Source organism: Cricetulus griseus, assembly GCF_003668045.3.
Source record: "Cricetulus griseus strain 17A/GY chromosome 1 unlocalized genomic scaffold, alternate assembly CriGri-PICRH-1.0 chr1_1, whole genome shotgun sequence".
NCBI lineage: Eukaryota > Metazoa > Chordata > Mammalia > Rodentia > Cricetidae > Cricetulus > Cricetulus griseus.
Genome location: NW_023276807.1, coordinates 193,790,180 through 193,818,171, shown reverse-complemented (window position 1 = coordinate 193,818,171; position 27,992 = coordinate 193,790,180). Strand labels below are relative to the sequence as shown.

Sequence of the window (27,992 nt, the reverse complement as noted above, 5' to 3'; positions counted from 1 at the left end):
TCTTTGGCAGGACACCCCGAAAATTACAGGAAACCCTGAGCCTCTAAGGCATTGACTTGGAAAGGACAACTTACCCAGTCAAAAGCCGATCTTAGCTTGGCGGAGAGCAGGTGTGGGGGAGAAGGGTGTTTTCCTACCACATGGCCCTGGGGGCGGAAAAATAGCCCCTTTGGTGGAACCTCCAGATAAAAAGTTTCTACACCCTGATAAGCCTCTCTGCTGATGCAGCAATCCAAATCAGACCAAATCATTGGTAAAAGCCCATTTGTTTAATGAATACAGAGCTCTGGATGGCCTTCCAGCTACTCACCCCATCTCCACCCCCAGGAGGGTATTTTGAAACCTGCATTTCACCGGATGGGCCAAATATGCATTGTCATATTTGGTGACATAACTGCTCCAAATCTGACACTAAGGAGTGCTGAGGGATGATCCAGGAACACTCTTCTGGAACGGCTGGCATCCTAAGACAATCTCCCATGCTTACCTCAGAGACCTGTCCCTGTAATTCTCCAGGAACATCTTTTTGGTTGGGTGTGATCTGTTCCAACTTATACACTAGAAAGACTGGAAGGACAATAGCCAAGTGTAGGGGATGGAGAGATCACTCATCCTTTAAGATTTATAGCTCACTGTGAAGTGTTAGTTCATGCCTTTAATCCCAATGTTGAAAGCAGAGGTTGGTGGACCTGTGAGTTTGAGGCCAGCCTAGTCTACAGATCAATATCCATGACATCCAGGACTGTTACAGAGAGAAATCCTTTTCTTTCTGAAAATAGATTTGTAGCTCTCCCAGAGGAACCAGAGCACAGCTAAGAAGCCTCTCTTAACTCCAGTTCCATGTGGAATCCATTGCCCTTTTCTGACCCCTATGTAAACAGCATGTTTGTCGTGCACAGACAGCAGGCAAACTACCTATACACATAAATGTAAGTAAATGAATCTGAAAAAATAATGTGTGAAGTACAGATAAGAGGTAACAGCACTTAAAAAACACCATGTCCCAATATGTCTTACAAGGTTATTTTCTCAGCATTGTGGATATCACTGGTACTATATGTCTAAGAAGACTGAGGCAGATAACTATGGGTTTCCTTATTTCTTTTATACCCCCATAATGAATGTTCTCATTTCCTGAGATATATTAGAAGACACAGTCATGTTTCTCAATAATATTATATGCATTATCATGTCATGAACTCGTATGTATCTTGACTCCATTTCTTGAGTAACAAACATGTGATGTCAGGTGTAGAATATGGATCTTTTTTTCATCATGAAGTGGGTATTCATGGAGGAGACCATGCCATCCACATCCAAGATACCATCTCCCTTTGTAACCCTGTCTGTCTCGGAACTCACGATGTAGCCAAAGTCATTGGAAATTTCAGAGATCAATCTCTGCCTGTTGAATTTTGGGGTTACAGGCATATGACAACACACCTAATTAAAAAAAAATCTAGTTTAAGAATGGAGAGTTGGAAATTGCTTTTTTATTTATGAAAATGCAATAATTTGAATCAATGGGGGCTTAAACAGGGCATTTAGCATATACAGTGTAGAGCCTTAATTATATATATGTATATACATATATATAATTTCAAACAAAACAAGAACAAAAGAAAGAACCAAAAAAAAAAAACGTCAAATCAAAACAAAGAATACTAAAATCTCAATGCAAGCAAACCCAAACCCAAAAGCGAAACAAAGAAATTTACACTAAGTAGCATATTCTTTGTGCAGATTTAGTGGCACTGTCCTACACTGTATGGCCAGCTCTGGATATGTAATAGGAAGGCAGGAGCATATTGTAATAACCCTTTCAAGATAAATGTAGCTAAGGTACTTTGGGGCTTTGTAGGTTACCCCTCACCAAGGATGATCCTATAAGATGATGGCCACTATGTTATTCTTTCAGCCAATATGTGTCTGTGTTACTACACAAGACCAAAAGAGTACACGGGGAGCATCTGCTGTCCAAAGACATAAAAGGTCACTCTAAAATTCTCTCTAAATCTTTTCTCAGGACAGTTCACTTCAATCAAGGCTGTGAAACAGGAGAATCTGCAGTCAATTTCCTAATGGATGAAAGAAATGACTAAGAAGATTAGTGGGGGACTATTGTCATCCCTGTAGAGCATTGACTTCAGCATCACTTGTGCATGACATGCAGTAGCTTCAGCACTGGACAGGATGAGAATTTGATGTCTGCACAGCAGCATGGCATGAATGCAGTCTCCCTTGACAGATTTCCCTCTACATAGGAAGGGCTAAGGACTCAATCAGGCTACAAATGTTCTAAGCCACAAACTTTCAGAGTACCTATGATCAGAAACATATTCTCCTTCCATGTTTTTGTGCCCCACTTGCTGGTGGATGTTGGGGCCGTGAGTAATACTTGGCATGCTTTTTGGTATCTCAAGTCTCTTTCAGATGGTTTCTTTACTCCAGAAATAGAGAGTCAGCTGCTACATGGATCAGATTTGGGATAGACCACCTACAGGAATGTTGATACTTGCCTCAGTGCTGTTTACAGTTAGAAGGACACATCTTTTTTTCTGGGGCAGTCTTGATTCTATAGTGGAGAATTTCATGGGTTCCAGTTCTCTGTGGCTTCCTTTGGCCTCCTCAGTTCCCTGAATGGGTGCTTTGAGAGAAGGAATGACAATCTGATCTAGAAGTTCCCTTTCTCTGTCATTGCATAGACAAAATCAGCCCCATTCACACACAGGAAACCAGAGTCAAGGAAGAAAATCCACCCCATAAATGCCATGTTGCTGGGAATGGATGCAATGGTGGCTCACTTGTCTGTGATTCTTAGTACTCCTGCAGCAGCAGCAGCTCTGTCTGCAGGAGGGCAGTTGAATGCTCCACTTCTTGTTGGAGTTTGTCCCCTTCACACTCCTGCCCAGGTTTCAGGTTCTGCCTCTGGGGAGCATTTAGAGACATGATGTTGGGCAAAGGGACAACCTGAAGGTGCAACCTCCTAGAAACCCAGACCTTATATTAAAATGAACTAAGGATGACAGTGTGGACCCAAGACTGACACCATAGGGTTTGAAAGAATGAATACCTATTGTTCAATGTTCCTTCAGTAATGAAGATCAGGTGATCTTACAACTCATTTATTTTGCTTGTCATCAGCTGTAGCTGAGTGGGCAGTATCTCCACCTTATCCTTTACTTGATTCTTGGTGAAGAGTATTTGGGTGGATGCTTCCTCCCCGGTGGCCACTGTGGGTAGACGAATACAAGTGAACTTGCATTGTGACAAGGCAGAAAGGATGGACAGACCACCCTGTGTCCTAGCCAAGTATTTGAAAAAGTTTGTATGCCTATGACCCAGCCTTGAGATGCCCTCTCTGGGGAATTCTTCAGAGAGTTGGGTATCTTAGCCAGCTGGTTTCCTTTGCCCCCTTAGCAAATGCTCCAGGTAGCCAAGGAGAGAGTCTCCTCAGGCTTATTCACAGCTGCAGACTCTGCATTCAACTTGGCCGCAGAGTCTACACATCCGTGGGTTCACAACTCAGGAAAAATTGGTATTGTTCATGATCACCTCAATCATTTAGGGATTCCCCAAAATATCCTGACAGGTCACTAAAAGCGCATGGCTATAGACAGTGAAGACATGCAAGAGCAGAACATTATCAGCACCTTCAATAACTTGCTGTTGCCAACTCAGAACAAACAGAGCTGTTGGAAAGTACCTAAAATAAGCCATTTCTTATGATGCTCTGCCTTGAAATGGGCACACCTCATCAATCCATCCCTCTTTAATATTGGTTTCTTTTTTGCCCATCAATGCCAATCCTATAGGATTGAAGCAAGAGCTCCAAGCATAACAGTTTTGGCCTTACCAGTTACTGACTTCTGAGCCAGAACAATTAGTATCCTGTAATTCTTGAATTTCAGGAACCATGACAAGCAGGGAAGTCCAGTACTGGAAGATTCAGTTCAAGCCCACCTCTTCCAGGAAGCTCCCCTTTCCTGCCCAGAACTTACAGCACCATACCCTGGACCATTTCTTTCTTGATGTTTTACACGGAGGCTGATGGCCAACTTCTGCCTGCCTCTGGTCTCTCTATTCTGTCCATTCTCTCTCCCAGCTAGACTCCTCAGTCTTGCTAACATGTTCATAGGTGAAGTGTAAAGGCACTGAATAAACTCCCCAGGGGCAATAGGCGTTGTCACAACACAGGTGACATCACAGGATGCCTGGGCTCTCTAGGATGCAATAGAATGTTCAGGGAAGGAGCACTGATGTCATGTGGAACTGACATTGCTTCCCTGCTAACTGGCTTTCCTCATAACTCCTTAGAAGTTAAGCTGCCCTTTCCAGGAGCCTCTCCTGGGACACAAGGGAAGCCCTTTAGCACACCCCATTCTTCCAGAGCCAGAGATTTCTCTCTGATTGGAAATCTTTAGTAATTTCCATGTAGGGGACTGAGTGTTTTTCTCCTACTGAAATATGTCCACAAGGTAATGGTATAGAAATTTGTGTTATAGTTATCCACAAGTTCCTGCATCTCCTTAGTCACAAGACATAATAGACTTAATGATATTGAGAAGGACACTTCTTAAGCAACTTCTTGGTAAGGAGCCTACATCAATCATCTAGGAAGAGTTTCTGTCGGAGGAAGATGCTGGCACAATCCAAGAACAAATACCTATAGGGGAGTGATCTGATTAGAAGAGCTCACAGTGTGACTAAAATCTGTTGCATAAGCATGTGTGTAACAGGGTGATATCTTCTGTGCTGAGTTGTTCGAAGTCGTCTGCTATTACTGGGTAGTTAAGGTGGTCAGACAGCCACACAGCCATGGGTTTCCTTATGGGCAAAAGACATTCAGGATATGACTTTGCAAGTCCTTTCATATTTAGGAACATAGCGCCTAGGGTCTTAATGAGAATTTAGATCAATGATTCTAAATCTTCTTAATGTTATGACCCTTTATACAGCATTAACAATAGTTCCTCATGTGTTTCATTGCTACTTCATAATTTTAATTTTGCTACTGATATTTATCATAAAGTAAATATCTGATATGCTGGATATCTGATATGTAAACCCCAATGGGGGGTGACTGACAGGTTGAGAACGACATCCGTGGATGCAAGGCAGAAATATGCTCAAAGTCTGGCAGGGATGCTGGGGCAGTGTGATTGTTAAGTTTTTTTTTTTTTTTTTTTTTTTTTTTTTTTTTTTATCAGACTGAACCAAATTAGAGTTACCTGGGAAGAGGGATCCTCAGAAATTATTTAGATTAGGTTGGCTTTGGGCATGTCTGTTGATTTCACAAATTGTCAATTAGATGGAAGACTTACTCTAGAGTGGGCAGACCCACTTCGTGGGCTGCAACCTGAACTGTGTAACAGTGAAGAAGCTAGAGCATAAGCAGAGGCAAGCAGGTAGCATGCATGCATGCATTTGTTTCTCTCTCGCTCTTGGCTGTGGATGTGATGTGACTAGCCGAGTTTCTGCCTTTATTTTCCAAAAATGGACTGTTACCTGGAATTGTCGGTTAAGATCCATTCTTCACATCCTAAGTTGCTGTGCCTGTGAACTCAAGGTAAAGGAGATGCTAAGAAACCACTCTGTGACACGGGTTTACACAAGTCAGTAAGATGTGAAAGTAATTCATGACATGTTCAACAGCCACACGTCTATCCCAGAGTAGGAGATCCTGGTTCCCCTGAACCCAACCTGTGTTTCCTTGTCATAGTTTTAAAAAGACACATGAGACACCATGTCATCCAGTCAACAAATGGCACTTGATATTGTCTTGCCATATTAAGGGCTATGTTTAATTCTTTTAATGTATTATATAAAACCAGCTTCAGTTCAATGGGATGGTTTTTTTTTTGCGTTTCCTGATTATTAAAATTTTGAGATCTGGAGAAATGGATGTGAAGTCACAGCCTTGTGGATGAATCTCAACCTTATGCTATGACCTTCCTTGGAGGTCGGGAGAAGGTCCTTAAAGCTCAGACCAGAGAAACACCTTAACTGCCAGGTATTTCGGGTGTGTGTGTGTGTGTGTGTGTGTGTGTGTAAGTAATGACCTGCAGTCTTCCCAGTAGTTTCTTTAACCCAGAGATTAAGCCTAGGGCCAATGCACACACCCCTGTGAGGACTATCTGGCTCCCTCTAATTTGTTTCTTCAAGATTTCTGGAAACAGATCTTGGACAAACTTCCTCCAAAAATAAATAGTACTAATTAGAAGGGAAACTTCACACTGATTTTGTCCTCCTCCTGCTAGGGTTTTCCAAGGACAGTATTGGCCTGGCCTAGGAAACACAATAACCATAGCTACAGAGATAGGATGCAGGTGTGAGGAACAGAATGCAAAAGTCAGAAGTTCAAGGGGAGACAGCAGGGACACCCGTAAAATGCTCTGTTCTGTGGTTGGCAGTTTAGCCTCTCTGTATATTAATTTCTTCCACCTAGAGAAAGGAGGGTTAAGATGGACTATGGAGATGAGTGCTGCCACCAGGGACAATTTATAAAACCACTCCCTTCATAAGTAGGACATTTAACAGCCACGGAAACATGTATTCTTAACCTATATCCTACAAGTTGCTAAGGGAATTTTGTTTTTCTGTTTTTCCAGACCCCTTCATTTTCATTATATCCTTGTGGTTATTGATTTTTTACTATGTGTATTAATTCATATAAACAAATACAGAAACTCTACAAGACACACGTGTTGTTTCAAGGTCTGAATGTGCTAAACAACGCACGGTAATTAAACTCTTGGCATTCAATCCTTCCTGAGCATTTAAACCATGGCAAACCATAGTTATATCTTGTTAGAGTACAAATAATAGAGTACATGCTATTAACAGAAATTAAGATAAATTTCCTGCAAGAATATACACCATGCATACCAGCCCCCCTCCTTCCTCTGCCATATGTCTTCTTCCTTGTCTAAGAGGATGGCTTCCACTCTCTGCTCAGTCAGGGCAAGCCGACTACTTAGAACAAATTCCTAGCAGTACTCCTAGCTGAATATACAGTTACAAATCAGTCACTTCCACATCAAGAATACAGATTTCCTCAGAGATGGAAATGAGCCTCACCATGGTGCACTGTAACTCCCTAAACTTTTCTGGGCCATTACATCTTAATGCAAACTGGGGAAGGCATTGTGCATAATTCACAGGTAATCTGGACCAGTGAGGAGACTGAGTTCCAGGAAGCAAGAAAAGGAAAGAGGCACACAGAGAAAAGGCACTTGTGATACCAAGATAAATGGGCAGGATTCAAAACATAGGCTTCCTTCCCCTGACATAGAATCCCTTCTTGTTGATTTCAATATCTGGCTCTCAAGAGCTAAAAAAAAAAATGAGATTATGAAAGAGGATGACCTACATCCTTCCACAGTGTTCTCCCACCTCCCTGTGACATTGGACATGGTGTTCCCCTGAGGACACTGATCAGGGGCAACCAGGACAGGGAAGGAAAGGCTTTTGTTATTATCATGTTAATGTTCCCAGAGAGGATCTGAACCGAGGCAGTAAGTATAAAATCATGTCCACACATTGGTCTCTTTCCCCCATGCGCTAACAGAGAAGGTGTCATCCTTGCCATGCAAGTAGAGCAGTGACAGCTACCAGATCCTAGACCCACTCAGTGAACTGTAGAGAGAAGGGGTGTCATGCAGGCAGAGGACATTCAGGATTGCAGGCTCACCAATGACCTCAGTGCACTGTGGCAGCCTGAAGATGCCCTCCAGGCAGAGAATGGGCAGTAAGTGAGGCTGCATCTTCTTCAGTGAAGGGAACAGGTCCTGGAAGCCATCCTGCTCCTTAGGAGGGTGCACCTGGGGCAGCAGCTTCTCCTCGGCACCTCCAACCTCCTTATCAAGCTGCCGCCACTGGCCTGGAATCCGAAATCCAACTGCCTCAAAACATGGCCTCCATCTTGGTCATGACCTTTGCCAGACTCTGCTACCACCTGGCTAGCAGCTCATGGTGCTGAGGCTCTCTCTACACACTCTGGCTGACCAGCCACGCCACACCTAGCTCTGTAGGGTGGCACCACGTCTACCAGAGACCTGGGTGCTGTGGGCTGAGCTGGGAGGGTTCCCATGGTGCTGATAGCCTTCAGGAGGCAGGGACCTTGGATTGGTGTCTTTGGGTCCGGGACTCCAGAATTCCAGTGACACCCAGAAGCCACACCCTGGGCTCTCAGGCATAGCCAAGGTACCTGCAGAGGTAGGAAGACTGAAAGAAGAGGAAGTAGAGAAGACGGATGGGGCCCTGTTGGGGAAGGTATTCAGGTGGGCCTAAAGGCTTTCCTCACCCACCTATGAATGCTGCTCTCCTGCAAACTGTATTCACTGCTGAGGGAAAGGGTCTGAGGTTCCAAGGCTCTGCAAATTTCACTGCCTCAACTGCACCTTGACCCTACTGCCTCTCTGCTCACTGGCCATCGTTCTGCCTGGAGACTATGCTGGGGCCCTAAAATGTTAGACTCAAAGTGGGGGTGCCAGCCCGATCCTTAACCTGACCTATCTGCACCCCGGACCTCACCCCCACCCATGTTCCCTTCACTTGTCCTGATGTAGCTCATGAGCACAAATACCAGTCACCTGTAACACAGACCTAATGTCTGACGTTCATTTCTCTAACATTGGTGTAATAACAGGTTCTCTGGAAAAAGATTCTTACTTTCCCTTCTGCTTATTTCCATTAAATGCATGGCAGTTTTACTCTTTTGATAGTCTTAAAAGTCTGTGTAGTTTAGTGATTCTACTGATTAAGGTTGAAAAACTGATAGAAGAAATTCCAAATCTTCCCAATATTAATTCACCCATTCATTTGAAATGATTAAAATGTACCAGGTACAGATGATGAAAGATACATTTCCTAATTATGAAACAAGTAACTAACTGCACAATTATGATAAGCTGTTTCCTCATATAAAAAATGACCTATAGAAGAGTTGATGAATGAACAATGGAAGGTGGGCATGAGGAAGGTTTTATAGGAGAGAAAAATACAAACAAGGAGCTCATGGGGACAAACCTGAAACTCTTCTACTTAGAGAACAGAATGTAGACATAAAGACCACCAGCACCTAAGCATCTTAAAAGGAAAAATGGAAAATACACAAGTATTCAGAGACGAATGTCATACTGCTTGTAAATGCTATATAGACGGTTGTAACTCGATGTTTACAAGAAGTAAAAATTGGGGTGGGGGGGTGTAGACCAACACTGGGCATCTTCCTCCATCTTATTTTTTTGGATAGCAATGATAACTAAATGCAAAGCTCACTGATTGGGGCATACTGAGTGGCCAGTGAAAAATGTGCTCTGTGTATTTCTGCCCTGTCATTTGAGGGCTAGAAGTGCAGATGCATGCTACCGTGCCTGAGTTTTCTTGGGGTCTGAGGGTCTGAACTCAGGTCTTCTTGCCTGCACAGCAAGTACTTGACTGAGGCATCTTGCCAGACAAATGACTGTTAGACATTGCAATAATTAGACTGGCATTGCAATATGTTTTCTATAAATATAATAATGTTACCCTAAAATTAAGATTAAAATAACTCGGGCTATGCAATGTGACAGAAAGTAGAAAAATTATTTTAGAGCAAAACCTTATTTTTAAAATGTATACTAATATAGATGGCAGCAATAGTAAAATGTTTTTTAATAAGATTTTATTTGAATATAAGATACAGGTGTCTGTCTCCTTTCTTTCCTGGCTGCTGATGTTGGCTGACCTTTAAACTCTGCCTCCCAAATGTCAATCTACTCACTCTTGGAAGTTGGCACAGCTCTAAGTACCACTATTCCAAGAACACTGTATAAATTAGGCAGGATTCAGTGTTAGACCTGTGCTTGACTGACACAGTCCTCCCTTACCACACACAACAATAATGTCAAATATTGTCTTGTTGGAGAAACTGGAGTCTCTTCAATGATCTATCTTGAACTGTTGTCATGGTGTTGCTTATCATGACAAGAGGAACCCCTTGATAATAGTTTTCCCACTTCCAAAATAGCTTTTACTGCATTTATAATTAATATTAATTTTGTTAATAACAAATAAATGATTTTTGCTATTCCTTTAGTCTACTTTTCCATAGTTAATACTATCATAAATACTGATAGAAGAGTAAATATTCATAACTACAATGTTGGGCCTTCTTTCTTACATGGAAACATTATTATGGGGGCTTTATAAGATTGTCAGAATATTTAATGATTGCAATTTATAAATAATAATCCTGAGAAATGATCCATATCAAACTTTTAAAAAGTTACAATTAGTCTAATATTTAAAACAACACTTGGGATAAACTTCATTTGCTCATTCAATAAATACACTTTGAGTAGCACTTAGTGTATGCTAGCCCTGTACCTAACCATTTCTGCTTGAGTAAAAGACTCATGGTTTTCAGAAATCTCAAAAGAGGACATGATCCAGCTGCCTTTTTAAAAATCTGCAGTTTGTTACATAACACATTCACTTCCTCTGTGATGGGAAGAAATATCAAGAAAGTAAAAATGTGTCCTCTCCAGTCCGCATGACCTGGTGTTTTAACATCCAGCTTGAGAGAATGTGACAATGAGGAGCTTCTGGAAGGAAAGGAACCCCTCCTGCACTTCATTAATCTTTTCCCCACAGCCTTTCACAAGTACCCATTGGAATCCTGGGATAGCTAAAGAGGGATGGTGAGTTTTGAAATACATGAACAAAGTGTGCCACTACCCAGAGCTGAAGGAAGCTGCTGAGCTGCAAGTATGGATTCTGGAGATGCCTTTGACTTCTCGCTCTTTATCTTTGGCTCTTATGATTGTGAGATGTAGAGTGATGGCCTGCTTCAGCACCTTCATCTACTTTGAGTGGGAATATTATGAACAAAACCTGAAGGATTCATTCAAAGCTCTGAAATGGTGTTACCCATTCATTTATGCCACAAAACAGTTCATAAAATTTCCATAAGGCTTACTCACAAAGGTTACCAAGAAAACCTATTCCATCTGCTAAATTGAACAAATGTGAGATTTGGGATTTTAAAGGTGGCTTGGCAGTTAAGAATACTTGGATTTAGTTTGTGGCACACACAACAGGGCTCACTTCTTTCTGCAGTTCCAGTCCCAGGGGATTGAGTGCTTTCTTCTCATCTCAGTGGGTAGTAAGCTTGCACAGGATGCAAAGACATGCATACAGGAAAAACATATTCAAGCATGCATGAAAGCAAAATCAAGTGGGAGTTTTACAAACAAAATCAGTGCTACTTGGCAGATGAGACACCTCCTCTCTTTTTACCTTTATATAATTTCTCTAGATTTTTGTCAGACTTGACAAAGTGGTGTGTCTGTCTCACAATTCAGGATTCTATTTTGGCATCAAATACCAAGTTTGCTTGTTTTAATTGCTACATAAGATTTAAAAAAAATCCCAAACTTGCCCAAACAGTATAGCCCAAAGAGGTGATGAAACAAAAACATTAAGACAGATTAATCTTAAAAATAAAATCTTGAAGTGTATATTCTTGTTTAAAGTATTTAAAGTGACAGTGTTGAATGATCTCAAAGGTTTTAGTTAGAGATGAACTTGAACCACAATGAACACATGAGCTTGATGAGGGGTTTGTCAACATTAGATACTTCTTATTGTTTCCTACCCAGTGTGCAGTTTTTCTCAAAACAATAAAAATGAAACACATTTATAACACTTTTCTCATCTCCCTTTACTGTTTAGTCAGAAGGTCCCAAGGTACAGGTCCATAGTTACTTTACCATGACGTACACCAGGTGGGAAATAGAGACAATGAAAATGACTAAGAAATATTTTCTTCAACTTTCATTTAGACAACAAAAATAATATCACAATTTGTGGTAGTGCATGCCTTTAATCTCAGCACTGGGATAGCAGAGGCAGGAGGCAATTTATGAGTTCAAGGACAGCCTAGTGTACACAGCAAGTTGCATATTAGTTAGGACTACATAGCTAAAGGTTATTTTTAAAAAAGAAATCTATATTTAGACACAATTTCATGAACAGATAACTTAGGGGAATTTTAAAGCAGAATAAAATTGACAGTGAAAATCCAGGAACAGCTGCTCCTCCAATAAAGTGAACTTTCTTTTTTTCCCCAAAGCCAGGAATCATCCTTATAATGTTCCTGTGTCATTGTCAACTTCCCATGTCTTGCTGTAACCCTTAATGAAGACATATTACATTTGATGCCTTGGTGGAGTTTAGTGGAGAAGAACTGACAGTGTCTGTCTTGGACCATGATTTTACACTTAGCACTTTGCCTTTACCAGGCAATGATTTCTACTCCAAGTCTTGCATTGGTTGGTTTTAGACACGTTGAACTGCAGAAATATGGCATCCTTTATTTAAATCTCATGGCACACTGCCTGTAACGATAATCTTTCTGCCAAGCCTCCCCAGCCTCGCCACCAAGTGGGCTCCCGAAATAACACACACAGTCTTATATTAATTACAGGCCAATTACTGGCCAATGACTAGGATTTCTTATCTGCTACCTATGTCTTAAGTATCAACCATAATTATTAATCTACATATTTTATAAAGACTAATCTTATCTAGGACGCCGGTGGAATGCGTCTTGCCTTCCAGGGACCACATGGCAACTGTGTCCCTTTCCTACATTTCCCAGAATCCTCCTCCTTTCCTAGTCCTGCAAACTTGCTCCCCTATTGGCCAACAGTGCTTTATTTATCAACCAATAAGACAAACATATACACAGAAGGACTTCCCCCATCAACTGCCTTTTTAGTTTACTAGGTTGACATATAAGTCTTCTACCTAAATTTCAATTAGTGATATTTTGGTTTGTTGATTTATCACTTGTATAACTTTTCCTCAAAACTTTATTGGGGTCAAACCATCAAATATTTACAGTACAATGATTACAGTCCCAATTTGTAGTGAATGCTTCCACAAAATATGTGAAACTTAAGGTGCTTTATCTTGTTACATTCAAATCCTACTATTGTCAAAGTAGTTCCGAGTCCACACAGGGTGCTCCAACTGTACCTGCATACAAACTAAGCCAATGCTCATTCATGCACCATCCAGGAAAGCCTTGGAGACATTCTTGCCCTTTTACACTGAAAATAATGGCGTAAGTTTTGGATTGTGATTAAACAAGGCATATTCATGTACTAAGACCCATGTCAGCACTAAGAGATAACCTCTTCATAAAGTGAAGGACTATATAAAAACAGTGATAAAAATACTTTTCTTAGTTCTTGCTGGAGTTTGGGGAAGGAAGTATCTGTCAAGCTCGGAGGGAAGCACTCAGTCAGCATGAGCAAGGGAGATTCCAACAAGCGGGGGGTGCAGACGTGCCACGAGGAGCACAAGAAGCACCCCGACTACTCGGTGAACTTTGCCGAGTTCTCCAAGAAGTGCTCCAAGAGATGGAATACCATGTCTGCAGAGGAAAAGTCGAAGTTTGAAGATTTGGCCAAGAGCAACAAAGCTGCTTATGACAGGGAGATGAGCTGGGTGTTGGTGGCACACGCCTTTAATTCCAGCACTCAGGAGGCAGAGGCAGGCGGATCTCTGTGAGTTCGAGGCCAGCCTGGTCTCCAGAGCGAGTGCCAGGACAGGTTCCAAAGCTACACAGAGAAACCCTGTCTCACAAAACAAAACAACAACAACAACAACAACAAAAAACCCAAAACAACAACAAAAAAGCTCGTTATGAAGAATTATGTTCCTCCCAAATGTGATAAGAAAGGCAAGAAAAAAGATCCTAATGCTCCAAAAATAACACCGTCTGCCTTCTTCCTGTTTTGCTCTGAACATCGCCCAAAGATGAAAAGTGAACACCCAGGCCTGTCTATTGGAGATACTGCAAAAAAAAAAAAAAATGGGTGAGATGTGGTACGAACAGTCTGCCAAAGATAAACAACCCTATGAGCAGAAAGCAGCTAAACTAAAGGAGAAGTATTAAAAGGATATTGCTGCATACCTTGCCACGGGCAAGCATGAAGCAGGAAAGAAGGGTCCTGGAAGGCCAACAGGGTCAAAGAAGAAGAATGAACCAGAAGATGAGGAAGAAGATGAGGATGATGAATAAATTGTCCTAAAATGTGTGTAGTGTATGTGCCCAGGTAACTTTTTTGCTAAGAATGTGAAATTCAAGTGTAGCTCAACATTAGCTTCAGTATAAAAACTTTACAGATTTTTATATAGCTGATAAAATTCTTTGTCTAGAAAATACTTTTTTAAAAAAGGAGTCTGTAGCTTTTTCAGTGGCTACAGCTTTAAAGCTTCAGATTTAAAGCTTTTGATGTTGAATGTTCCTAAATATTTAATGGTTTCTTTAATTTCTTATGGTAGTACAGCAAACTTCATAGGAGTTTGTATTACCAGAAAAATTTTAAAAGGATGTTACATTTTCTTTTCTTTTTCCTTTTTGCTACATTTGTAATAAAATAGTGTATATTACTTGCAATTTTTTCTTTTGTTTAGGTGAACACACCTGACATTCCAATTGTCCCAAGCACTAATGAAATACTTTTTTTGTTTGAGGAAGATTTAAGGCAATTTCAGGCCCTATGAAGAAGGCACTGAGATGATTTCCCCATTATTGCTACAAGACTCATACTCAATATCACAGTAGCACTAATGGATTCAGCAGCCATTTTTGTTTGTTTGTTTTTGGTTTATAAAGCTGTAACTACAAAAGTATGCCCCATGCGAGTATGCAAAGTATGCAAAGTATATAGTTATTCTTTTTATCTCTTTAAATTTGAATGGGCTACAACCATTAAACATTCTAAGAGTAATTCAAAATGTTCCTCAAACTGACTCCAGAACTTTAAGATTGCATGATTTCTTTGCAAAGCTGGGTGTGTCCCAGCTTTAGTCCCAGAACTTGTGAGGCTGAGGCAGGTTCTGTGCATTCAAGACGATCCTGGTCTGCAAAGAGAGTTCCAGGATATCCAGACCCACACAGAGAAACTCTGCCCCTGCCCCTGCCCCCCAATAAAATAAAATGAAGAACAGCAACAATAGAAAAATATGGACTGATGCTGGGCTGATTTTTTTTTTTCCAGAGTTTCAAACTCATTTGAGATCTAAGCAAGTGTTTGGAATCTTTTGTTCTAACTGCATCACAACAGATATCCTGTCGTGAAAAATTTGTTCATCCAAACAAAAAGATTGTTGGCTTTTATTTCTACAAGAAGGAAAGTTGGCAATTAATAATAATAATAATAATAATAATAATAATAATAATAATAATAATAAAGGCATAGAGGTTGGGCCTCTCCCAGTGAGTTCAAGCACAAGGCTTGCAAGTTGGCCTTCTGCAGAGCCATCCCAGCCTGGTGCTCCCCGAAGTGCCTCTCCCATTCTCTAGCAGTACCCCTTGTCTCAGTCCTTGGAGGAGAGCTGGGTGAATATGGGCAGACAGAAGCTTGGGTCCAGACTGGGGCGGGGGTAGTGGGTCTCAAGGCCTCTGAGGCTGCTGGAGGTCAAGCTGCTCGGGTAGCTGTTGCAGTCCCAGAGGGAGTCTGCGGTCTGTGGGGTGGTCACAGGCAACTTGGATAGACAGCGAGGCAGCTGGAAGCTGAAGAGGAGCAAGGGCACACAGATCAAGGGGACTGAGCAGGGGGCAGTATGGGACATGCCAGTCTTTCAGCCTGCTGCGGTAGCAGGCTGTGGATGCAGCCGATAACCTGTGGGTCTGGGTGGCAAGCTGCATGGTAAGGCTGCTCAGCTCAGGCCCAAGGCAAAGATGCTGGCTTGGGAGGCATCCCAGCAGAAGGCACAATGGGCTCTGGGGGGACCAGCAGGTCCTCCAAGCTCCTGGGGGGAATACAGTAGAGTGGCTGCCACTGCAGTGGCCAGGGAGGCAACAGTAACTTGTGGACGCCCTAGGGCATGGATTCACTAAGGTGGGGGAGGAGAAATAGGATGATTAAAAACAGGATAAAGCCAAGGAGCCCTAGAATAGCCACAGCTATGCAGTGTATGCAGTGGGTTTGTGGAGCAGCAGGGGTGGCTCCAGAGCCCCAGGCAACTGGTGGTGGCCAGACTGGGAGCCCAAGAACCTGAGGCTGTGATGCACACCAAGTGTAGGTCAAAAGCTCCCAGGTCTCTGGAGTGTCCCCCACCCCACAACTTCCCACCATGGCACAGGCTGCAGCTTCTCTCTTTGTGGATGAAATGGCTGCGTGGGCCATAGGGGCAGAAGCTGATGTCATGGAAGGTGTAGAAGAACTCCATCCTGTCCTTGGGGCTCAGTGAGACTGCACAGCTGATGGAAGTGGCACTTCTCCCCTTGTTTGAATATGCTGCTCTCCTTGAATGGTCTGCACTGCTTGGTCTTGTAGTGCATGGAGTTCATCTGGGAGACACCATCCTACTTCAGTTGCTGCTGCTTCAGGAGCAGGAGGTGCTAGCTGGCTGCTGTTCACCATTCTTGCTGAACAAGCAGTCCAGGAATTTGCTTTCCTTGTTAATCGCTTCCATGGCACTGTCTCCTGAAGGCTCCTTGATATGGCGATAGAAGACCAGGACACCTGAATCTGCTGGGCCTTGGATGCCCCACTAAGGGTGACTGGGAACAAGGGTGAGCAGCTACCTGGACTTGGAGCTGGATGGGTGAGCACATGCAGGTTGCTCAGCAGTCAAGAGCATTGGCTGTTCTTCCAGAGGACCTCTGTGTGAATCCCAGAACCCACACAGCAGCTCACAACCACCTGTAACTCTGGCTGCAGGGAACCCATCGCCCTCTTCTGACCTCTGTGGACACCACATGCACATGGTGCACAGACATGCAAGCTGGCAAAAACAGAATACATATCAAATAATAAATAAAAATAAAAAAAATGATTAAGGGTTTTCTAATTCTGGTTTGTTGTAGTCATAGAATAATTTGTTTTTACCTTAAAAACTGGAAAGATAAGATAAACATGAAAATGTACGAGAGAAATTATTGCTATATTAGAAAAAATGAGGCAAAAGTGAAATTTTGCTGCAAAATAGGCCAGATACAGAAAATGGTTGTTGAGGTTAGGGAAATGTGGACTCCGGCAAAGAACAACCATCTGTAATGAGCTGTCATCCCTCTCACAGCCCCTGACAAGCTGTTACGTACAGCCTTATATATAGCAATAATACCATTGTGGCTAAATTCTGCAATATAAAGCTTAGCTGAAACAAGAAGTGACATGATAAGATTGTATTTGGGGTAAGGACCTTCTCTGAAACCCTGTCCTAAAGAATTCCAAATAATATAAAGGTATGCTATTTCATTAAGTGGGACTAAGTCACTCATCTTTAATAAACTGTTAGATTATGATTGGAACTTTGAGAGCAATGGCCTAGAAAGACATGCTTAAATGTGGCAGAGTAACTCTTGAAAACACCACCAGAACCTTTCAAACAGGTACCCCTTCTTGCTGTAATTCCCATTTATTTGTTGTCTTTAGAAATGGGCTCCTCTGTTAATGGGTAGTTTTGTATTTGTGAGTTTTAGAGTGATTTTGTGACTCTGCACTAAGGTAAGTCTCTGGCTGCCATATATAATGTGGCATTTTCTTATTTAAATCACCGCAATATCCCTGTTCACAATGCAGGCCACATCAAACCCTCAGCATGAAGCATCTAGGCACAGTGGGTGGCTCAGTTGTCTTATCTTTAAAACCGAATGATAATTTTGAGCATAAATCATGTAGGAGAAAGATGCCTTGGATTTTGTGGAGCCACCTGATGCTTCCCCATTCCCTGGTACCCTCCACCCTCAGTTCAGCTACCATATAACCCACGTCCTCTTACTCTGAGCATAACTGGGGTCTGCTCCCCTTCCTTTTTATTCCACCATGGAGTCTGGCATCTTAGCAGGAAATGGATTTTCTTATTGCAGGTAGGCTTCTCCAGAGATCTCTAAACAACCAGACTTGGTCCCGGCTTTCCTCTTTGCTAATTGACCACAAGAGTAAACTGATGAGCCTTATGGGAAACCCTACATGTTTCAGTGTAGTATTATGACGAGAAGGAAGGGGGTCCCAGAGTAGACACACACACAGAGAAATTAGTGTCTATAGGAGCTTCCCAACATGAAAATGCCAGCAGTTTCTTGGGAAAAGAGAACTGTCCTTCTGTGTCATCTGATCCCTCTACTTTCAGGGATTGTGAACTGTGCCTGGCTTCTGATCCTTCCAAATTCAGACAGGCAGCTTTTCCCTCCCTGGAATGATTTCTACACAAGACTGTCACAGCATTAGAAAGATTGAAAGCCACTCCACTATATGGTCTTGTTGACATGCAGATTCTTGGACTTTGGCCTAGATCCTCTGGGCAGGCCCCCTAGTATACTAAACCTGCTTCTGCACACTGTTCAAATTATCAGTAAGACTACAGTGAGCCAATGAAGTCCCTTTCTAGGAAGTGTCAAAGATGTTTATGAGTGCTTGCATGTAAGCTGGGAGAGCATCCCTGACTTATACCTGTGGCTTTCATGTCCAGAGGCCCAGCAATTGTCTCCAACCTTGGCTCTGCTGAGTGGCAAGGGAGGGTTCTGCCTGCTGCAGGAAATCCAGGCTTGTCTATCAAACAAAATAAACTTTCAGCTCCCCAGCTGCTACATCCTCTAGGATCCAGGACCTGAGAGCACACAGGGCTAAATTAAGCCATGTTTCCGCAGATTGCTCTGTCAACTCTCTCACCACTATGAACTCAGGAACTTTCTCATTTTTACTTTTATTATTATCTGAGATAGGGACTCAGATTCCTGATCCTTCTGCCACCACTTCCCTCGTGCTGGAGTCAGTGGGATGTCAGCACACCCAATGCATGGTATCTCATCTTTATTGATGTTCCCTGTAGTGGTGCCCCTTCATGTCTGTTAACTTTAGGAACTTCCCTAAATTGTCAGCTGGAGTCATTGATCCCATTCCTCCTGTCCTTTTCCTGATCAGAGCATCCACCTGGGTCACCCTCGACTAGTCTCCTTTTATACCATTGGCCTCACCAGGAGAGTTTTTCTTTTCTGCAGGTCTCCCAGTAAGAAAAAGCACCACTGCTGCAGTTTCTGCCCACTGCTGCCGTCCGCAGCAGCCACATATCCTTCACAGGGATCGCCCACCACTGCTGCCTGCTGCCACCAGCCACTGCTGCCACCCACCGCTTGGCTTGGACTGTGACCGAGCCATGCTGCCGAAGCTGTGTGATTTCTGCCCAGTACCTCCATGGGTTTTTTTCCAAACCCTGACCACCCACAGCCACTGCCCAAAAGTCCAGCCCTTTTTCATCGTTCTTAACTTGGTCCTTAAGGCTTTCAGTATTTTTCAGCTTCTACTAAAGACATCTGCAACTAAACACTGCACCATCACAACAGGGCACCCGCACCACCTGCTGGTCATACACAGTTACTGCATATGGAGTGGAAGCCAACAGGCAAAAGTCAATCATGGCAGAAAATCTAACTTTTCAAACAGTTGGGAATATTCTTGCTTCTTACGTGAACTCAATCTTAGAGGAGTCTTATGGTTTTCCAGTTGTGCACCTATATGCCATGTTAGCAGTCCTATAATTCACGTGATATCTCTAACCAGAGGCCCGAGAAACAGGCAGAAGGACACCTTAGCAACTTGAATGCAGGAGACAAAAGCCAGCCAGCAAAACTTGGTATCTGAGATGCAAGACATGGAATGTTTACATAAAGAAGTGGAAAATACTCAGTCTGGCCATGCCACATTGCTAAAGCAGGTAGAACAAATCCGTGGCCAAATAGAAACCAAAATTTGTTTCATGTCTGATAATTTAGATGCAAAGATGGCTAAGAACTGGGACAGAATTGGTGACTTAGCACAGATAGTTGGCTCCATGTCTGAGGAATACACCGCCACAGGACAAAAGCTGGAGTCTAGGATTGGATATTTAGAAGGCAATTTACATGCCACTCAGATACTAAGGATGAGAATATTAAAGGTTTAGAAGCACTTATAGATGAAGAAATAAGGAAACTTACTGATTCTATGAAATTCTTAGAACCTCACATGACTCATGAGATTCAATCTCTACATAAGACTATGGTTGCCAAGCTATAAGCTTTGGATGACACAAAATCGGATTACTCCCAATCCAATGCACCTACTCCAGTCAGATATCAGGAAAACTTTCCTAAGGTTGTTATGTGTACACCACTGGTGTTCCCAGAAACTATGATAGAAAAACCGCCATCCAAAAAGCATCCGAATGGTCAGATGGCATATCAATGGGAACCTATACAAATAAAAGATCTCAAGGGAATCAAGGAGTCTGTTGTTTCATATGGTCTCCATAGCCCTTATGTCAAAGAATTATTAAATTCATGGGCAACCTTCAATAGGGTAATGCCTACAGATTGGGAACACCTAGTATCAGCTGTGCTTGAAAATTCATCTCAGATACAGTGGCGAGCTCCACAGAGGGAGGAAACAAAAGCCCTCGAGCTTCAAGGCATAAAGAAAGGTTATGAAGCTCCCCAAGATAAGATTGTTGGTGAGGGTATTTATGCTGACCCATAGATTCAGGCTGGATATGATGAGCATATATTGTCCTTGTGCAGGATAGCAGCCTTAAATGCCTGGGACAAGATTCGTGAACCAGTAGAAAGAGTAGAGACCTATACTAAGATAGAACAGGGACCGAAAGAAAGGATCCATGACTTTTTACAAAGACTATCCAGGGCAGTAGAGTTACAGGTAGTAGATCCAGAACCTAGAAAAATGCTCATATACACTCTAGCTTATGAAAATGCAAATCCAATATGCAAAAGGATACTTTTGCATTTAAAGATCAGATAAGCACCTCTGGAAGAATGGGTTTTGCATACAGTTAATCTTTACTATAATGTACAAGATACAGGAGCTTGGGTAGGAGAGGCAACCTCAAAAGGTTTAAAAAGACACCAAGAAGTTAAATGCTCTAAAGGTAATGCCGCAGAGGCTTGTGAAGGAGAAGCAACTTACAGAAGTCAAAATAGGCACCCAGAGGCCAGATGCTATCACTGCAAAGGACCAGGAACTTGGATAGGAAGAGCAATCCCCAGAAGGTCAAGAAGGCACCAGGAACCTAGATGTTTCAACTGTGGCAGAATGCGACATACTAAAAGGGATTGCAGGAAAGGGAATTCCAACAATGCCTCATATAGAAGGCCTCCACCTTCTGGATTATGTAGGAGATGTGTTAAGGGCAGACACTGGACCAATGAATGTAGATCGAGCAGAGAAATACAAGGAAACCCATTACAATCAGGAAACTCCTTGAAGGGACTCTCAAAGGCCCCCACATCAAGAAAGGTCTGGTCATTTCCAGTCACTGTGGAGGACAATCTCTCATAGAACGAATAGATAGTACATTGCCTATTATAAAGAATGATACTACTCTAGATGGTAGTTTTGGTAGTGGCAAGGAATCTAATGTGACTGAAGGAGACAAAAATATTTTGGCAAACTTCTATAAATGATCAGATGCCTCAGTTGAAAGTAAGAATAATAAAGTTATTACTGGTCTGGTGGACACTGGGGCAGACATGACTATTATAACCCAAAAGTCTTGGCCTAAGAGATGGCCTCTCAGAAAGGTGAATGTACAAGTTTTAGGGATTGTAACTCTATGTAGAGTATGTCAGAGTGTTAACTGGGTTGTCTGCATTGGACCAGAAGAACAGAGAGGAAGGTTAAAACCATATGTAGCAGATATAGCTATAAATCTCTAGGGTCATGATCTTTTACAGCAATGGAATACCCAGATTAGCATTCCTCCAGATGCAAATCATATACAATCTTTAGATGGTAGACAAAATATAGTAAGGCACTATGGAAAACAGGTACCAACCATCCAGGCAATACATAAACAAAGTACAAATGACAAACTTTCAGAGGAACCAAAGACCTTCCCTTGATGTGGCTTACAGATGAACCTGTCTTGGTAGGACAATGGCCAATGACCTCTGAGAAGCTAGAGACTTTAGAAAAGTTAGTGCAGGAACAGCTAAAGGCTGGACATATAGAAGAATCTACTGGCCCTTGGAATTCTCCTGTATTTGTTATCAAAAAGAATTCAGGTAAGTGGAGAATGCTGATAGACCCAAGAGCCATCAGTAAAGTAATTCAGCCTATGGGCTCTCTGCAGCCTGGAATGCCTTTGCCTTACTTGATGCCTAAAGGATGGCCTATCATAGTAATTTATCTAAAAGATTGCTTCTTCACCATACCCATTTGTTTCTTCACTATACCATTACAGGTAAATAATAGGGAAAATTTGCATTTACTGTACCAACTCTTAATAATTCATCGCCAGTTAAGATATTTCAGTGGAAGGTTTTGCCACAAAGAATGCTGAATAGTCCTACCTTGTGCCAGCACTTTGTACAAAAACCTTTGGAGATAATTCATAAGAAATTTCCACAATCCATTCTTTATCATTATATGGATAATATTTTATTATCAGATTCTAATAATGAAACATTAGAACAAATGTTTGAAATAGTGAAGGAAGTTCTACCTCGTTGGGGATTGCCCCAGAAATGATACAAAGAGGAGATTCTATTAATTATTCAGGTTACAAGACAGACTTACAAAAAAATCAGGCCGCAAAAAGTTCAAATTAGAAGAGATCGTTTTTAAACTCTTAATAGTCTTCATAAGCTGCTGAAGGCGAAATTTCTCAACTACAGACAATTATTGGAGTGGAAGGACATGACTTAAAGCATTTAAAAACGACCTTTAAAGGGGACAAGGACTTAAACAGTCCACGAATATTATCTGCTGAAGTGGAAAAAGAGTTACAATGGGTGGAAAACAGAATATTGGGTGCACATGTAGACCACGTGGACCCTAATTTAGTCTGTATTTTGGTTATTTTACCATCCAGACCAGAGAATGCCTTTCAGGAATTCTGATACAGAGGGAAGATATTATATTGGAATGGATATTTTTGCCACATAAAACAGAATAAAAAGCTAAAGACGTGCATAGAAAAGATTTTTGATTTGATTCTAAAGGGCAAATTAAGACTTCATCAACTGACTGGAAAAGATCCAGCAGAAATTATAGTACCTTTTACTAATGAGGAAATTTCTTCTTTATGGAACAATAATGAATACTGGCAGATAGCTTTTACTGACTTTTTGGGAACAATTAGCAACAATTATTCCAAAACTGACAGAATTAAATTCATAAAAAAGACAATCTGCATCCTTCCATGTATTGTAAGACAAACTCCTATTTCTGGAGTTCTTACCTTCTACACTGATGCCAAGAAATCAGGTAAGGCAGGATATAAATCAGGAGAGGTAAGTAAAGTAATTCAAAGTCTGTATACATCTGTACAGAAGGCAGAATTATATGCAATTCTTATGGTACTTATGGATTTTACAGAGCCTCTTAATATAGTTACTGATTCTCAATATGCAGAGAGAGAGTTGTTTTACACATTGAGACTGCAGAATGCATCCCTGACAATACAGAATTAACTTCACTGTTTATACAATCACAGGACACAATCAGGAACAGAATTAATCCTATATATATAACACATATCAGATCTCATACGTGTCTGCCAGGCCCACTAGCACAAATCAATGATGAGACTGATCGTTTATTAATAGGAAGTGTGCTAGAAGCTTCAGAATTTCATTAAAAAAAACCATGTAAATAGCAAAGGTTTGAAAAAGGACTTCTCCATCACTTGGCAGCAAGCCAAGAAGATAGTGAGAAATTGTCCTACCTGTTCCTTCTATAATCAAGCTCCATTGCCAGCAGGCTGTAACCCTAAGGGAATTTGGAGAAATGAGGTTTGGCAGATGGATGTCTTTCACTTTGAATTTGGAAATTTGAAATATGTGCATCATAGTATAGATACATTTTCAGGGTTTCAATGGGCTACATCTTAGCTCTGAAAAGGTCAATTCTGTTATAACACACCTGGTAGAGGTGATGGCCATTATGGGTATACCTGCAAAAATAAAAACTGACAATGCTCCAGCATATGTCTCCACTAAATTGGAACAGTTTTTCAAGTATTATAAAGCATGTAACCAGTATACCATACAATCCCACAGGACAAGCAGTGATAGAGAGATCTAATAGAACACTGAAAGAAATGCTCCAAAAATAGGCTAGGGAACAAAAACCCCCAAACATAGGTTACATAATGCTTTATTAACACTAAACTTTCTTAATGCTAATGAGAAAGGATAAACAGCTGCAGAAAGACACTAGACTTTGGAAAAAACTGCTGAACTGAATCAGCCGGTATACTTCAAAGATGTAATGACCTCTGTATGGAAACCAGGACATGTGTTACATTGGGGTAGGGGTTTTGCATTGGTTTCCATTGGAGAAGAAACACTCTGGATACCATCCATGTTGATCAAGATTTGAGTTGAAAAAGAAAAACCTCTCCATGAGGAGAAATGACAGGTAATCTACCAAGGTATATCTCATAAACTATATAGAAACCTCACAAAGGAAAGGGAAGGATTTTGTTTTTATTTTCACAGGAAAACTTATCTCCAGAAGGCAAAAGACACTGCATGGGTAGATACTTAAAGAAGAGAAGGTAGCTATAACCATCAAACAAAAGGAATTTGTCATATGGTAAACTCTGAAAATACATCTACATTTATTTCTATTTTCTAGTCCCTATTCAAGTACACACTTCCCTTCTTCTCTCGCTCCCTGCTGCTTGGCTAATGGAAGCACGTGAGTATAATTTATTAATAAGCTACACTTTATCAATTTATTTCTGGCTCCATATTGCATTCTGCACTATTCTATTAAGGGCAGAAGAAGACAAATTTGTTCACAGCAAATAGTAATTCAAAGAGAAGGCAGTAAGTGCTAAATGGTGGTGGAAAGTGACAAAGCCAGAAGGGAATGAAGGAGAAAGATATTGTCTCCTTTCTAGTGTCACACCGTTGTCAATGCTACCTCCTTTCTGATCTCTGTCCATTCAGAAAACATCAGACGTGGTGTGTCTATTGTCATACACAGATCTAAGTCTCCTTCTTTGCTCTGTGTGCAATAAACCTTCCAAAACCTCCAAGTTTTGTGGTCCCCTCCTTAGAATCAATCTGGCAGCTTCTCTTTCTTTCATCCCTTTGCCTAGAATCTGGAGGGAAACTTGGTTTTCCTTCATCATTTGGCTATACATGCATAATTATGTCACTTGAAATTACAGAGTTGCAGTTGCCTGCTATGAAATTCTGTTTTCAAAAGTTTCATTACACTTATTTATCTTATGCATGTAAGCTGAAATGTGACAGAGCATGATTGTGGTTCAGTGGACAGCTTGCAGTGATTAGTTTTCTTCTCCCACCATGTCCATCCCAGGGTCATACTTAGGAGTGCTAATTCTGTGAATTCCTTGTCTCTGGGTGGAAGAATGGGGATGATAGCAGAAGGCAGGGCAGGTTACCTGAACCAATTTTGAGTCATCCAGATCATGTCATCCTTATTTTAGGAAGCTGTTAGCTCCAGTGAGGCATCAAAAATCCATAGAAACTGTCCAGACTTTCAACTGAAGGTTTGGACTCTTGGAGAGAAATGGAGGTAGACAATAAATACCAGTTAGCCAGGTTATCTATAGAAGACATTTGGGGCAGTTTGTGTCTTAGCACATTTACAATTTCCAGATGTTCATAATCCCTTAATCTGTTTTTCTGGTGAAGTTTTAATGCTGGCCTTCTTTGTTCCCATGATTTCTTGTAGCCAAAGTAAAGTAACAGAAGTACCAAATCACTCAAATGGAACACACAGGAATATATCTATAGGAGTACATCAGGTGGAGAGATTATAGCATAAGTGAGGATTGGGAAATCAGTTATCTTAGCTTCAGTCAGCCAATGCCAGACACCCCCTTCTGTATGCAGTTCAAACAAACTTGAGGTAGCATTTTTTCCTCTCCAATAATAAGATGGGTCCCAGGGAATTAAACTCATGTCTCCAGGATCCTCTGCATTATCTTTACCTACTTAGTCATCTTCCAGCCCATCAACTAACCACAGAATTTAATAAGGTATGTATCTATATTTATGGCCTCTGTGTACATCTGTCCTTCATTGGAAATTTTAAACCCCCAAATGAAGGTTTGCCAAAATTAACTAAGGGCAAGAAACGGAGGTGGGAGGATTTTAGAAGCTTCTATGAAACCTCCAATTTGCTGTATATAACTCCATAGGATGTAACGGGTAATTTTCTATCCCCTTCAACCCTAGAGTACTAAGATTGAACCTAGTACATTGCATGTAATAGGCAAGTACTCTATCTCTTAGCTACATGCCTGACCTGTAACTCCATTTATCTGCCTCAAATACTACTTCACAGACATCAAGATGAGCTTTAACTTCCATTTGGCCAAGACAAGACTGGTCCATTCAAGAGGATGACAGAATGCTTTCAAAACCAGGAATGTTTATCTGAGAGAGGTGTAGATGGTTCTCAGTCTACATTGCACTCTCTGGAGAGTAGTCTGAGAAAGGATGGTGGTCAACTGTTGTCTACCTGCACAAATGTAAGGAGAAGAAGCCATGATAATCTATCTGGAACATTTATCAAGGAGACAAGAGCTATGCTGAATACCCACATGGAAGTAAGGCATGGACAAACATAGGCTCCTTCCCAATAATGGATAGAGGGACAGGGTAGTTTATTAATAAATATATAAATAAATTTATATATGAGGTAAAATAAAATACCCTATGGCAGAGCAATGTCTCATGAAAGCTGTTGGAGAGAGAGTGCCCATCCCCTCCTCAGGCCTAAATCCTATACGTACCTGTGGCCACACCCAAATGGTCAGAGCCACAGGTACCTAGTAAGATCTCTCCCTACAATTCCCCTTTTAGTCTAAAAAAAAGACTTAGACTTGATACAAAATTATGTACAAAGATGGCAAAAATTAAGTATGTGCTAGGAGAAGGAAAAGTACGAACATACACCCTCAAGATCCATAGCCAGTGAAACGACAGGAGTAAATGGTAAGAACTACATATCCAGTCCTAGGATAAAGGCATAACAGAGATTACTATAGAGCTGTTCTAAGCTGGAAAGTTTAAGTCTTGTACCTAATATTTCTATCTAGGGAGAGAGAACAATAATTGTGACAGTCTAATCTTCAACCTCATCAAAGACCTGAGAAGGAAGATAACAATACTAGGGTAGGCAGGAAGCACAGGTGAGCAACTTCCAAAGGTGCAGCAAAGACAGAGACAGCAGGCTACCTGGACAGTCACCCAAAGTATCACAGCAGTGTAGGGGCAACCAGCTTTGGCTAAGGCCTAGAGGATCAGACTGACCAATACAGAAGCAGGGTGGTAGAAAGGCTGTCTTACCCTGACTTGGCAAGGTTCAGCAGTCTTCTAATTTATCTCCTTCAAGCACACTAGGACAGCATGTTCAAAGTCAGCCATTAGCCAAGGACAGAATAGACTCCAGAAGGAGTGACATTAGATCCTGAAGAAAGTAACAAAAGTCTCGGACTAGCTGTAACATTTGTACCTAGTTTCTGTTTGGCAGAAGATGCTTGACTGAGGCTCTTATCTGAAGCTCGGGCCAGAGTGTAATAAGAAGGTGCACCATTTCAGCCATCTAGTCTGGAGTTGTCTAGAGCAATATAGTCCCAAACCAGTTTTAGGATGGCAATTGTCAGTTCAAAGGCATCAAGTTGGATCAAGAGGAATCAATGAAGTGGGGCCCCATTCTTTTCAGAGAGTTCCAAGATTGCTGTTAGGAAATTCTTTAGTTTTAGGAAATTCTGCTGTTAGTGAAGTTCACTGCGGAGGACTTAAACATTAACATCAACACAGAAATTTCAACTTTTATAGGTATGCATACCTGGAAAGGCAACAATAAAGAAGAAAATAAATATGAGAGAAATTAGGCGTTCACAGAAAGAACTGAGTTTAGACAAATGACAGTCCCCAGATTTTGTTTTCTTCTGTCTTCTGTCAATTAGATACTTGATATAATACTGAAAGTCTGAATATTATTTTA

At 41.5% G+C, this 27,992-nt stretch overlaps 1 pseudogene; it reads left to right on the top strand.

Moving 5' to 3' along the window:
* Positions 1–13,299: 13,299 nt before the first annotated feature.
* Positions 13,300–14,077, top strand: LOC100766278 (annotated as a pseudogene).
* Positions 14,078–27,992: the final 13,915 nt, after the last annotated feature.